The following is an 11,813-nucleotide window of genomic DNA, read 5'->3' on the forward strand; positions in this document are numbered from 1 at the left end:
TAGTGAACTTTTCTTTTCCTTTTATAAGCAGAAATGTTTTTTTGGCTCGGGTTTGCACGTCCCAGCCCAAGTCCGAGTGGCCCCTTGCTTTGGGCTCCTGCCAGGCAGCACATTATGGTGGCAGTGGGGTGGGCAGAAAGGGGTCACTGTCCAGTCTCCTTTCAGGGCAAGACCCGAAGACCTAAGGATGCCCCCTTAGGGCCCCACTACCCTGGGCCCCCTCAGGGACAAAGGCTTTACCACATTTACACTTGAGGGCCTTCGGCAGCTAAACTGGAGCAGAAGTGTCACTTCTGATGAGGTGATGCAAGCCTTAGGTCACTAAAGTGGGACCTCTCACGACAAGGCGCTGGCTGAGCCTGAGGGGGGCGAGCTCACCTCGAGTAGGTCTGGCTTGCTCGGCGGTCACTGAGGTGCAGGCCTGCATAAGGTCCTGCAGTCACCATACTCCGTGTAGTCCCGGGTCGCCTCTGTCTCTCTCCTTGGACGCCACGATGTTCAGGGCTGGCCCATAAACAGTAGACCTGTTTGTTTCAGAGCATGGGAAGCCCAGTTCCCTTCACTTCTGCCTTCGCACCTCTCCCTGAGTCTTCAGTGGGCTTCCTCCCTGGCTGCCGGGCCGCAGACGCACTCTGCTCCTGAGACCCAGTATTGGGCCCTGGCCGTCACTACCTTCTGAGCAGGCGGGCTCCTTCAGACACCCTTGGGCTGGCATTCCCTCCCTTCCCCTGCTGGTTCGTGAGCTTTGGTCTGGCCTCAAGCCCTGCCGCCTGCTGTCCCACATTGGATGTCTGTGCCCAGGTTGCGCCCCCTGAGCGTCAACTCCCCTCAGCATCCTGCCTGGCCTGGCCTCTTTTGGCCCCAAATACTCCACTCAGCCCTGATCTGCCTGGTCTGAGATGAAACTATCCTCATCTTACTTTCCCTTTGAGATACTAAGGTCTTATTACACGTCTGGTATGACTGGGTTTTTTTTTTGTGTGTGTGTGTGTGTGTGTGTGTGTTTGGTTTTTTGAGACAGGGTCTTACTGTGTAGTTGAGACTGACCTGGAACTCACTATGTAGCCCAGGCTGGTCTCGAACTCACAGCGATCCTCCTGCCTCAGCCTCCCGAGTGCTGGGATTACGGTGGCTGAGGCAGCAGGATTGCTGCCAGTTCAAGGCCAGTTGGGCTGCATAGTAAGTTCAAGGCCAGCCAAAAAGGATTAAACTTACATGGTTTTTAACACAGGAAATAGATGTTGAGTGTTTGCACTGGCTTCTAGGCAGTAAATTCATGACATCCTCACTTTCTGTACATCATTACATTTCACTCTGACCCTCGGCAGCATCACGCTGGCTGTCAGGGCGGCTGCCTAACCAAGCCCCGCCTCACCGATGGGCTCGCTGGCGTCTGAACTGTCAGCCTCACAGCTCTTCCGCAGTGCATTGGAAGCGGGCGGCTTCCTCTCACCTAGCACAGTATCCTCGAGATTTTCCAGAATATTAGGTAATTTGTGTGGGTTGTTTTTGTTTTGTTTTGTTTTTACTTTTTCTGACTTTTAAAAATCTATGTTAGGGTCGGAACACATGCAGGTCGCTCGCTGCAGCTAGCTCTGGCCGAAATGTGCTGCCACGCCCGCGTTGGCCGAGTTCACAGGCCACCACTTGCACAGTCCCGAGCACTGCTGTGCCTGTGACTTCTGTTCAGCGGGTGGGAATGCGCTTTGCTCACACTTGTAAAACATTTGTGATGTCTGAAAAGCAGGTACATAAAATAAGTGCTTGCTGAATTTATTATTTAGTTCTTTTAGTAAAGAAAATCCAGCTGACAGCCCCAGTGGGCAGTACAATGTGAAGAACAGCAAGGAATAAAGGAGGTGATAATGGCAACCCCACCCGCTGCTACCCAAAAGCAGCATTTTTAAGTGGTTTACTTTCTTCATTAATATTAATGGGTCAACATAACTTTGATAAAAGCTTGGTAACCAGAAATACTAACCAGGTGTGTCGATGATAAATCCTTGAGAGATGATTAGCCCCCCCCTCCCGGTTTATGTCCCCAAATTTTACAAAGATCAAGACAGGGAAAGAATAAAAACAAAATGACAAAAATTTTTCTTCTGGGTACGAAGATTTATTAAACAAATGATTCCACTCCAGGGTGCCCAAGCTGCGCATTAAGATGCCAGTGCTTTGAAGAATGAATTTTGACCCTGTTGTACCGGGGATATAGATCAGCACTGTCGTTCCTGGAATGTTACTTCTCCTGGGCTACTCATTTTTCACTTTCTCAAACACATTCTATCACCAGCGTCACTTCTCCCTGCTTCTCCCATCCTTTGCCTCTTGCCGCCATCACACGAACTTATTTTTCAGGTGATTGGGACTGAACCCAGAACCTTCACTCTGAGCCACCTTCCTAGCCCAGGTTTTATTTTTTATTTTGGGGCAGGGTCTTGATAGTTTCCCTGGGCCAAGGCTTGAACTTGAAATCCTCCAGCTTCAGCCTTCCACAATGCTGAAAATATTTTAATTAGCTATTTTTTAATGATATAAAATTTTTTAAAATAAAAAGACTATTTGAAATTGGAGAAGGAGGAAAAGAGAGATGGCAGGCAGCTCCTCTAGACAAGTAGGGAGAATTCAAAGTGAATTGCTTGTAGATTTTTTCCAGCTTCCTTTATTGAGATTCTTGCCCCACATAGGCGCCTGGAATCTGATTAGCCCCTGGCTTGTCTTCATCCTAATCTTGGATTTCTTCTCGCCAGGACTTTTCCTGTCCCATCTTTTTTTCTTGCATGGCTTTTTGTCCTTATGAGCTTGTTGATCCGTGTATATCTGTCAGATGTCTGACACTCTGAGTTTGTGTTCTCTCAAGTGGAATACTGAATTCTAGGAGCAACGGAGGTTAAGAGTAGGACAGATTTATTGTTATTGAAAGATAGCGTCTAAGAGAGACAGAAGAGGGACCCGGAGAAGGGGTTGCCTCTGAAAATTATTTTTTAGTAATAGAATTATTTGTCAGTCATAGAAGTGGGAGGAAAAGCTACAGTGTGGTGTTTTCCAGGACATCTACAGGACATGAGAAAAGCGTTTAGACGCAGCCTGGGAGCCATGCTGTAATAACCCCTGATGTGGATAATTGAAAAGGGTCCCTGCACTGTTAGTTTCCATATAAATCACATGCTTGTTGCAAACATTTCACAGGAGGGAGGCACTAATTAAACCAGCCATGCTTTTGTCCAAAAAAACCAAAACACCCTTCCTCCCACACAACCTTATACAAAATCAGAACGCTCTGGAACAACCAGTTGTCTTCCAAACTTTCAGCAGGGTACAGAGAACAGCGTGGCCAGGAGATGGTTCTTCGATGCGAGCGCAGGAATACGGAGTGACGCGTAACTGCAAAATATGTGTCCTCTTCCCCGTGGGTGCTACCACACGTACCTGGCCTCGTCTTTGCCACCATCCTGTCACGGACCCTCGCTTCCCCTCCTTGTCCTTTGGTCCCAGCCACTTCCTCCTCTAGGTGACCCAGCAGGACCTCGGAGCCTCCACCGCCAGATCCCCGGAGGCTCCCGCTCCTCTCCGCAGCCCACTGCACCCTGTTTCCGGCCGCAGCCAGCTCCCGTATTTACCTACACCCCAGCACTGCCCTTGCTGCTGTGCCCCTCCTTATATAAGAGGTGAAGGGAGGCTTGGAGCGGGGCTCGCATTTATCCAGGCGGCAACCGGCATTGGTCCCGCAGGAGCCCAGGGAACCCTGCGGACGGGCGGGATGCTGGCGTCAAACATGCTTCGGGCCCGGTGGGAGCCGTGGACTGGATGACCCTGTCTGCGTCCTCGGGAAGAGCTCCAAACCAGTCCTGCGGCCGGCGGCTCGGGTTCCGGGAGAAAAGGACAGGCCCCATGTCTGCGAGGCTTCTGCCAGCAGCGCAAGCATGAAGCTCCCACCCGCGCTTGGGCGCGTAGCTGTGGCCATCCGAGCTGCCGGCGTTGCCATGGGGGTGGGGGCTCGTCCGACAAATCCGGGGGTCCGGCCCGAGCTTGCAGGCCGCTTTCTCCTTCTTTTCCTGCACCTGCTGGTGCTCTGGGCCAGTGCACAGGGCTGTCTGGTGGTCTTGGTCACATACTTTGTGGGCTGCGTTTCACTTTCAGGCTGGGGTCCTTGGATGGGTCCAGGGCTTGGTCAAAGGCTCGTTGGGATTCGGGTTTCTGAAATAATCATCGTCTCCAAAGCGTCTCCCTGGGAGACAGCGCTCAGCCGCTGGTTCTGTCCGGGAAATCACCGCTGCTGAGGCCCGCGCCTCCACTGCGCCCTCCTCGATGGCACTGCCCACGAGGAGCCTTTGGGCTGTGAGCTTTTGCAGACAAACTTCCAAAGACGGCTGGAAACTTTTCAGCTCCGAGCGTCGGAGGGAAAGGCTTTGGTCTTGAGCGCTCCTGCTTCCACAGGATTATTCCAGGGTCCGTGTGCCAGGGTGGTGACTTCGTCCTGACCCTGGCGAGTGCCGGCCGAGCACAGAGGGCTCCGAGCTTGTCATCTGCGCGGCCGGCCTGAGAAGTTGGCTGGCAAGGGCGCCGGCTTCGCGGAGGAGCAAGAGGACGCGAGCTTGGGGGTGCTGCGGGGGTCGGGTCCAGGGGCGTGGAGAACCACCAGGGGAGGGCCCAGGGGACTGCACGACTCGCGAGTGCCCCACCCCCCGTGGAGCTCGGCGCCCCATCTGCTCGCGGGATCCCCTCGTCTCTGTGCTCACTGCACTCTGTGCTCACTGAACTCGGGTTCCCTCCGAGTCCAGCTGGAGTGCGGACTTAAATTGATGGTAATAAATAGAAAATAAATAATGAAAGCAAAGTGGTGTCCACGCCCGGCTCCATCATTAGCGTTGTGAAATATTTATTTTACTTCCTCTAGTGTATTTAAAGGTCGCGTACGTGAGACGGCCCTTTCAATGAAATAGATTTAGCTACAGCAGAAACTGCCCCCTTGGCGTATTTCCACGGGAGAGGGGAGTGGATAAAAAGCATTATTATTAAAACCACCAGAGGGCACTCTCACACAGGGTTCGATGTCAACATCCCTAACCCCCAGGCAGCGACAAAAGCTTTTAGCGGAGAATTTGGATGTTCATTAGTTGTGAGGGAGTAGTAGGATAAATGGCAGCAGTGAAACTAAGTGTTGGGATAGTCGGAGGTCATTTTTCATTCTGTTGAAAAGAATTCTGCCCATCAATCAAAACTCCTGATGAGGAAGCTGACTTCTTGTTTGGCCGCTTTTTTTGTTGTTTTTTATACCAGGGATCGAACTCGGGTCCTTGTGCTTGTGAGGCAGGCGGCGGTGCCACTGAGCTAAATCCCAGCCCTCTCTTATTTTTAAAAGAGACCAAATCAGAAAATAATTGCCCTATCCAAGAGAACATTGTTAACATTTTTGTGTACCTTTATTTCTCTGCATGAGTATATTTTGGAAGTAAAAATAAAAGGGCTAGGAATGTAGCCTAGTAGTAGAGTGCTTGCCTAGCACGCATGAGGCAGTGTGTTTAATCCCAGCACGGTTAAATAAGTAAATAAAATAGGGCTTGTTATGCATGCTGTTTTGTAACATGTTTTTTGTTGAATAGGAATCTTTTCCACATCATTAAATACTCTGATGCATGTTCTATAATCTGAATTGTTGTAATTTAATTAACTTCGTACTGTTAGATATTATCTCTGTTTCTGTTTGCTTCGTATTATAAATAATGCTGTTGCTAACATCTTGGTAGATCATTCTTGAATATTTCCTTAAGTTAATTTCTGCATGTGTAACTGTTGAATCAAAAAGCATTCATGCTCACTTATGTATGTACATATGTGTGTATTTATTATTATTATTATTATTTTGGGGGGTACCAGGGATTGAACTCGGGACCTTGAGCTTGCAAGGCAGGCAGTGGAACCACTGAGCTAAATCCCCAGCCCAATATGTGTGTATTTATATAGTAGCCCTGGGTCCTGAACCCAGAGCCTTCACATTGAGTTATGTCTTTAGTCTTTAAAAATTTTTTTTCATGGACAGCCAGGTGGTGTGGTGCATCCCTGTAGTCCCAGCTCTCAGGTGGCTGAGGCAGGAAGATCGCCTAGAGTTCAAGGCCAACCTGGACTACATAATTCAAGGACAAGTTCAATCCCAGGTACCAAAAACAAACAAACAAAACATAGGGGGTTGGGAATTTAGCTCAGTGGTTCCACCGCCTGCCTTGCAAGCACAAGGACCTGAGTTCAATCCCTAGTAACAAAAACAAAAAACAAAAAACAAAACAGTTCAAGGACAGTCTGAATTACATAGCGAGATCCTGCCTGAAAAAAAATTTGTTCAGAGATGAAAAAGGAATTAAGATGAGTTATATACATGAACCAGCCCCCCCATGAATGTAATTATGTACTGAAAGCATGTGCTAATAACAATTTTTTAAATTATATTTTTCTTTGAGGCAGAGTCTCACTAAGTTGCTAAGTCACCCAGGCTGGGCTCATGCTTGTGATCCTCCTGGCCTTGCTTTCCAGAGTTGTCATTGATAAAAACATTTATTTTTTTATTTTATGCAGAACAACCTGAAGCCTGCATAATGGCTTGACAGTTACCCGGGGTTTACTGCATGTCTCCCTCAGCAGTGTGATCCTGGGGTTTGGGGATCCACACAGACGCAGGCAGGGGCATCAGGGGAAGAAGGGGGCACAGCAGGAGTGTATCTCAAGCCTTTTACAAGAAAAGGCAGCAAAGCACTCTTAGTCACTGAAAACCTACGCAAACGGGGCTTCTAAAGCACACACTGTACTGTGTGCTAGGGACAAATTCCCTCCGGGGCAAGGGATGGGAAAAAGACACTGGTGAATAAGGGAGCACTTCCTGTGGCAGGGGATGAGAAGGGAGGCCGGTTACGTGGAATGTCCCAACCTACAGACCTGATAGTCACGGGAGACCATCTAATCTCGAAGCTTCTCTGCTCAGAAGGAATGCTCGTGACCCTGGGACCAGACCACGAAGGAGATGGACAGTCCTGACCCCTGTCCATAGCATGTTAACGGGAGAAAGGTCAGACGGCAGTGGATTCAGTTCAGCGGAAGTAAAAAGCCGCATTCGCAGTAAGTGCTGTTCAGTCGTAGTGACTGGGGAAAGCCACACATCAGGCAGACCTACTGAGAGAAGTCTTCAGTCGGCACCAAGAGGGTCAGGTCCAGGGTGTTCCCGGCTTGAAGCGGAACAGGTATCCCGGGACTGGAAGGAGATATTAAAGGAGCAGGAAACAGAGCTCTTCCAGACCTTAATTTTAATGGGATAACTTTAAAAAGGAAAATCAAATGAAACACAGGTGCCAATCACAACAATGGCCATCTCTTCATGGTCACTTGGAACCATAAAAAAAATAAAACAAACCCAAAACTGCCGAAGCACGTTGAGCTACCCTACAGATCTTCCTGGAGGTGTCTATGCACGTGAGAGAGGGTTTGCCAGAGCTGTAATCCCAGATGATCTCCATGGAAACAGGAAGAGAAAGGTCCTGGTTCCCTGACCTAGAGGGCTGTGCAGAGTAGAAGCAAAAGCTTCAGGGTGACTGCAGTTGCCTATAACCTGCGTGGACCCAGAGAAAGAGAAGCCAAATTCTCACTCCAGAGACGATGGGGCCAAGCCTAACACCCGTCACGTGCCTTTGGCCTGGTCATTCTGCGGCTGATGGGCAGCTCATCCCAGGCAGGGGAAGGGAGCTAGTTAGGAAGGTTCTTCCTTTTCTACCTTTTCAAGTCTTAATTTATATTTTAACTTCAAATGTATTTTCAGTGCTTCAGATACAATTTAATCTTAAGTCTTTAAAGGCCCCCTGAAACAAAAGTATACTATGCTGTTAAGCTTCCTTATTGGCTGGTGATCAGTTTCCCCCAGTCTCCAAGTTTCCCCCGACTTAGAGTCCACAGACTTCCCCAAACCACCCACGCTCGTGAACTTAGGCCTTTCTAGAGGGAAGCCTACGGCTCGGCTCGAATGAGTTATGCTGGCACACCCAGTGCCCACAACCCTCCACATGGGGCCACGTGACACGTCTCCGTCATGACAGTACGGGAGCAGCACCCCACTGTGAGCATCCAAGTTGGGCCAAGGATTCTTGGCCTGGCCCTGCTCGAGGAGAATTTTAGGCACAATCGTACACAACTGAGTGACCAGTTTAAACATGGGATCGCTGGGCAGGTGTTTCAGAGCCAACTCGCCAACAGGAATATCACAGATCAGCCTTACAGTGCCGCATGGCCATGGCCTGGAACAACCGTCCAGGTTGCGTTCCAGAGGTAGTCTCATAACTTCTCATCCGATCCATCTCTGCCGACTTCCTGTTGTAGTTGTGTCAGCCAGACAAGCACTTCCTGATTCTCCAGCCCATTCATGGATGCTACATGTGACAGGTAAGGGTCTGAAAGGGCACTGCCCACCAAGTGGCTGGTACGGGCACTCACACTGCCACCCTCATAGTCACTGAATGGTGAGGTATACGCGCACGGGTTCTGTGAACTGAGCATCAGCAGATTGGAGGAAAGTTGTCTAGCATGGTGACCACATGAGAAGGCAGAGCTGCTGTCTTTGCCCACTCCTTTGAGAGCCAAGATTCCTGTTCTTCTGTTGGGATCTGTCCAGTTACCAGCAGCCAGAAAAAACCCTCTGGCAGGGGTTCTTCCCCACGCTTAGCTGTGGGCAGCAGTTGCTGGCATTCAGGGACACTGTGGCCTCAGAAGCAGAAGCCCTCATCAGGATCAAGAACTGAAGTTTCGGTCCAGGGATTTAGCTCAGTGGTTCTGCTGCCTGCCATGCAAGTGCAAGGACCTGATCCCCGGTACCAAAAAAAAAAAGAACTGAGTCTCATAGACCAATTCTTCAGGCCTCTCAAGCCACCACACATCACAACCATGTGATTTGCCCACCACAGTCTTGCCATGTTGCTGTCTGAAGCCCTTAATTCTGACCTGTTTCTTAGGTATCAGTTTGGTCAAGATGTCTTTCAAATTCCTGGCTCGCAGAAGGCGGGTGGCCGCAGAGAGTAGAGCCACGACGGGTGAACACCGGGTCTGCTGGGAAGGGAAGGAGGGGAAAAGTACTGTGGTAGGAACTGAAGTCACCTCCCCTGGCTAACTGGTCAACAAGGCTGAAAAGCTTACATACACTTCTAAAGTTTGCAGTTGATTTATTTGTTTGTTTTTTTGAGACAGGATCTCACTATGTAGTCCAAGGTGGTCTTGAACTCGCTGTATGGCCCAGGTTGGCCTCGAACGGGCATAGATCCTCCTGTCTCAACCTCCCAAGTGCTTGGATTACAAGTGCATGTCACCAATGCCTGGCTAAAGTTTGTGGTTTAAATTTATACTTCTAGCAGCAATAGGAAAACATTTTTTCTACACTCATATAAATATTAATTTTTTAAAAAATCAATTTAGTCGGCAAGGAATGGAATATGTTTCAGTTTTGATCAGCCACTTGAAATTTAGTGTACATCACACTTTAAAAAGCACCAAATGAAATTTCAGGTCATGGCTTAAATGTCACCTCCAACCGGCATATTGTCCCTTCATTTCCTTCGCAGCAGTTTACTATGATGTATTTCCTGTGCTTTCCTCACAAAATACCACTTATGCAACAGCTTAACATTTCACCTGTTTAGAGGAAAGAGGCATTTTCAGTCATATGCAACCCAGCCAATCTCTACACCGCCCTGAGGCACCTTTTCATTTGATACTTGTCCACCTGCCCTGCTTGGACTCTAACTGTGATGTCTAAGGACCCTGCCTGTTTAGGGTATCGGTGTCCCTGCTACCTAGGGTACAGGGCACATTCTTTGTTCCACAGCATCCGAATAGTTCTGTAGAAGAAACTGCCCCAGTACAAAGGGATTCTCTGAATGGCATTTAGAACAGAGAGTACACATGCAGCTCGGAAGAGTGCGGATGTTTCAGATTGTGTGTGTCTCCTGGGGAAAGGTCTGTAGCTCAGTTAGGTCTGTGTCACATTTCCACAATTTTACCTGCCAGCAGCTCAGCAGCTTGAACCATCAGAACAGAAACAGCAAAGACTGACAAGATAGCAAATGTGGTTTCCGTGATTTCCAGGAGGCATCTTTAATCATACTCCGAGCAGTTTTTAGGAAAGAAAGTAAGATTTTGTGTCCCTTCAGTTTGGATGGCCTCCGGATATTTCAGGCAAACCCTACTCAGAGGATACTTTTCCAGTTTGAGATGTGTAGTTTTTGCTTTCCAGAAGATGATTCCAGTTGAGTATCAGCCCACAAATCATTTCAGTTACAAAGGGCAAAAGTTAATGTTTCCACTGCTTTTAGGCAGAGAGATATTTTTCATCCCAAGTTCAGAATAACACACTGATATTCGTACTAAAATAATTTGCAAGTATTCTAATGCCAAAGAAAATATTTCCCAATTGAGCTCAGCCATTAGTTTCCCTACTATTTTTTAATGTGGTTTTTTAATCTTCTGAAAGTAAGAATAGTTTGAATGCAGAAATAGAATAGATGTGTAATGTGCTTTCTAGTCTTGCACTAAGGCATTCATCCTGATTTAGTAACATAACCTCATAGTTTTGTTTTGTTTTTCTGGTAGCAGGGACCGAATTTAGGACATTGCACCTTTGAGGCAGGCCCAGTGCTACTGAGCGAAATCCCAGGCCCATAACCTCATAGCTATACAGTATCCTCTTTCAGGAAACTGACAGTGTTCTCAGGAGGGTTACCCGAATTCTTATAATGTTTGTAAATGAACTTCTGTTTTTCAATGGAAAAACTGAGAGTCTCAGAATTACACTACAAATCACAAGTAGAATCTTGATTTCTTCCAAGTCTTCAAATTCAGTAAGAATAACCCAGGCCTGATGGCACACACCTGTAATCCCAACACTCAGGAGACTGAGGCAGGAGGATTGCCATGAGTTTGAGCCCATCCTGGGGTAATAGTGAGTTCAAGGCTAGCTTGAGCTAATAGTGAGACTTTGTCTCAAGAAACAAAAACAACAACCAAAAAACCAATCCCCCCAAAACAAATTCAGTAAGAATAGATCATCTTCCTAATGTTCTCTTTAAACAGCTAATCTCATTTCAGCAAACTTTGTGAAGAACCTAGGAATTCAGGGCATTGTGGGTTTGAAGATGAGACCTCATTCCTAAATGACAAAATATCTTGACCAGATGATCCCTTTTCTTTCTTCCTTTTCTTTACCTAAAATCCAAAGCACAACAAATTGCTGTTTTACACTTACTTCAGTATCTTGAGTTAAAGCAATGTTTGCATTTAGCAACGTGGTCAGTCAGTATTGAGGCAGGAGATTAGGGTCGGGGGGACTGGCTGGGGAAGTGGGTGTGACCTGTGGTTTCAAAGTCCCAGGACACGTGCACAGAGCAGCTCACAAATCCCTGCGCACAGAACCAACCAGAGCGCTGCCTTCAGTTCTTCTCTCAAGAACTCGAGCAGGTTGTCAGCAAGCCAGCCTAGACCTGATGTCAGCTTGCAGAGTGGCAGACACAAAAAGACGTGCCCTCGAGCTCTGGGGCACTGTGCTCTCTCCTGCACAATGGGCTGCCGTCACCCTGTGGTGAGCACTTCTTTTCCTGCTTTTCACTGTCCCAGCCCTGCTCTGCAGAGCATTTCTCTTTTCCTACCTGTAATAAATGTAAAACCTTCCTACTTGTTGCACTGGTCTGGAGTAATTCTTTGCTTGGGACAGAGCATAGGTGAAAGGGCGTTGCGAAGCTGGCTGGAGAAATAGCGGGACTTGTCAACTGCAAGATCCCAGGACGGCATCAAAG

The 11,813-nt window shown here is 48.1% G+C and overlaps 1 pseudogene; it reads right to left on the bottom strand.

The window, feature by feature from the left end:
• Window positions 1-7,822: 7,822 nt before the first annotated feature.
• On the bottom strand, window positions 7,823-9,563 carry LOC117286120 (annotated as a pseudogene).
• Between the last annotated feature and the right edge of the window lie 2,250 nt (window positions 9,564-11,813).

The sequence above is a fragment of the Fukomys damarensis genome, unplaced genomic scaffold, assembly GCF_012274545.1.
Source record: "Fukomys damarensis isolate Sample0158 unplaced genomic scaffold, DMR_v1.0_HiC HiC_scaffold_15, whole genome shotgun sequence".
In the NCBI taxonomy this organism is placed as follows: Eukaryota; Metazoa; Chordata; class Mammalia; order Rodentia; family Bathyergidae; genus Fukomys; species Fukomys damarensis.